Raw genomic sequence first — 3,691 nt, 5'->3', positions numbered from 1 at the left:
TAGTAAAAGTAAGGCGCCAGCGCTTTAAAAAAACCTATGTTTTTTTTTTTTTTTACTCACCTATGGAGATTTTTAGGATGGTATAAGCTCATTTTTTATTGGTGGAATAGTCTCGAAAGATTTATGAATATTCGTAGCTTTGAAGAATGGTCCATGAACAAACATCATAAAATAAGATCCATATTCATATTGCATAAGTCTTTAAAAGGCTCGATGAATTTTTGTGGTCTCAAAACTCACACCATGAGTGATCTATGAAGAAAATATTTATAATATATTAATTATTATTATTATAATATATAATTTTTATTTTTTAATATATATATATAAATACATTATATACGAATTTATTATTTATAAATTAAGCAAATAAAAAAATATATATTAATAAAAATAAAAAATTATAAAATTAAAATTTATTATACAAAATTTTATTATTGTAATATAATTTTATAATTATAAATCTTTTATAAATATAAAAATTTAACTATTTATCATTTTATTAATTCATATATTTTCTGTTAAATTTATTTAATAATAAAGTATTGAATTTATAAAGATTAATTAATTTTTGGCATATTATAATTTTTATAAAACATATATAATTAAAGTGAAAAATTTTAAAATTTTTCACTATTATTTAAGAGTTTATATATATAATGGTAAAATAAATTTAATTTGATATAGTTTCATATAATATTGATTTTTTTTTATTGCTAATTATTTTTTATTCATTTTTTTTATAAAATTAATTATTCACACTTATATCAATAAGTATCAATATTATTAACTTTTATTTGATAAGTACTATTTTATATAATTTCACATTTTCTTATAATATGAAGAAAATTTTAAAAATAAGATTGACAAATATATTAATACTAATAAATTATTTATAAATAATAAATTAATAATTATTTTTTATATAAAAAATAAAATCGATGCTAATAGAATAAAAAAGTATTAATATTAGTATATTATCATTTTTAATTGGAATAATTATAGTAAAAAACGTATAGATAATTATTCGATTTACAGTAAAAATATTTTGTCAAACTGACTTAAAACATATTTTAAATTAAATTTTTTTAAAAGTAAATATCAAATTTCAATAAAAGAAGTTGTTGAAACTAAATAAATAAAAATTTCATTAAATGATGTAATACTTATATTCATATGAACATTGGACTCTTTTTAAATTAAAATATTATTTTATATTTATATTTAAATATAAATTTATTAAATTGAATAACAATTATTTATTCAAAATATGATTTTTAATTTTTTTATATGTATTTATTATTTGCTAAGTTAGGATAAAATTATAGCATTAAAAAATTGAAAATCATTATTATTTTTATATATGTGCAAATTAACATTTTTTAAACTTTTAATAATGTACTGTTTTAAAATAAAAAAATAATTATTATAAATTATAATCATCTTATTAATTATATTAATTTTATAATTAAACTCAAGTAAATATGTTAATTATTAATTTTTTAAATAATATATATTTATCTATTTGCATGTAATTATATATTATTTAAAAATTTTAAATTTATATAATTTTATTATATATTTTATATTAATTAAATATTTTTTATAAATCAATGGATATAAACTTTTTTGTAATATTTTTTCATTGTTGCACATATATATATATATAGAGAGAGAGAGAGAGAGAATTTTAGAAATATATCTATAATTTATTTTATATGAAATATTTTTTAATGAACTTATAAGAAATTAAATTAAAACAAAATTTTCGAAACTTTAATAAATGAATTCATATGTTTGGCTAATAAAAATCTATTAAGATTCATTAAAAAAATTATTTATATAAATAAAATACATTTCTATTATTATAAATAATATAAATTATAAAGTTATTTTTATAAAATTTTATTTTAAATTATATTATAATAAAAATTTAATTAAGTAGAATTTAAATATAAGTAAGACTAATAATTTTAGATTTATATAAACACTAAAATTATATAAATAATTAAATTTTAAGTTCTAAGAATTTTAAATATATATAAACTCTAAAATTAAATTAAACAATAAAAAATATAATAATAAATACTATAAATAATGAAGGGTAATTTAGACAAAACAAATATTTCTCCCTTCACATATTTATCTATTATATAGATGTATCTAGTTAAAAAAAATTAATGTGTATCTAGTTTTTTAAAAAATTAACGGCTTAAACTAAGGATTAGCATTCATTGGTTAGAGCTTAAAATTTAAACTAAATCAATCTAATTTAGTTTTTCAATTATTTGACCAGGTTTTATTATCATTTTCAAAAAAACAATTAGTTTTTTATTTAGAACCGGACCTAATTTTGCTAATTTACTTAAAATGTTGCATTTTAATTATACTAATATTTTTAAATGTGCGTTGCACATTGTCTCTATTTGTAATATGTACCTATGACTTTTTTTAATATATTTTTCTATTAATTTTGGTCTATAATATAATATTATCATGATATATTGATTTTCAATAATCGACAAAATTTAATTTATTTCCATAATATTAAATTACTATGACACTTAATTTAAATTGATTTATATTTTTTAAATTTATGTAGGTTTAATTTATTAGTCCTTTAATTTACTTTTAAAATTACCTAGATTGACATAAACAATAATGTTTTTCTCACTATCAACAATAATATTAGTGTTTTTATATTAATAATAACTTTAATAAAGTCATTTATAAAAAAAAATCAAAGATATAAAACAAATAAATAAATGATTCTATTCGAGAATAAATTATATAAAAAGAAATAAATTAATAATGCAAGCATCACTTGAATCACTAGGAGCTCAATAATCATCCTTTCATGGATAACATGAAAATAGAAATGTTTGTCACTTTACAAATTCTGTTAGATAAGATGTTTCATTTATTATTTCTACATTGTGCTCCTCTTGTAATATATTCAATAGTTTGAATGAATTAAGTAGTCAAATAAATCCTATGAATCATTGTAGTGCATTGTCACTGGAATTGAAATCAATATGAAAACTTCCCAACCTCAGATGTGCTTATATGCAAATAACTTTATTGCCCAAGGCACTGCTCCAAAAAGGCTCTATTTGCATATGGAGTTTTCTACTATTTCTCCTAGAAGTAGAGTGAAGAGGTATATAAATCACAAAGTAGATGAAAATGAAGTGCAGTAAGTTGTAATAGAGATAAGTATTGTAAAGTAATGACATGTCAAAAGTCATTCGAGATGCACATATATTGGTCCAATCCAATCATTAGTATTTAGGTTTAAAAAGGTGATCAAAAGGAATTTAATAACATCTATAATAACTTTTAGAGGACCTTAATAGGGAACACCAAGAGAGAGAAGAAAAGAAGTTATTTAATGGTGTCAATAAACACATAAACACACAAACACACGGCTAACAACAATATAAACATGCAATAAGTATTCATTTTTATGTGAGGTCTGTGCATTGAATTTATTATTTATAAAGTAGGAGCTCAAGAAAAAAAAAACTCAAAATTAAGGCTTTGCATATATGATGCCTCATCCCACATTTTGCAACCTTGTAAGAAATGTCTTTACTTATACGTGTCAATATAAACTCTATTTTAGCAATTGACAAGCATGTCATCATATGGCTAAATATTCAATGGTGAAATTGATCTAGCTTCCTTCCAA

This window comes from Hevea brasiliensis, chromosome 2, assembly GCF_030052815.1.
Source record: "Hevea brasiliensis isolate MT/VB/25A 57/8 chromosome 2, ASM3005281v1, whole genome shotgun sequence".
Taxonomy (NCBI): domain Eukaryota; kingdom Viridiplantae; phylum Streptophyta; class Magnoliopsida; order Malpighiales; family Euphorbiaceae; genus Hevea; species Hevea brasiliensis.
This window is presented reverse-complemented; position numbering follows the sequence as displayed.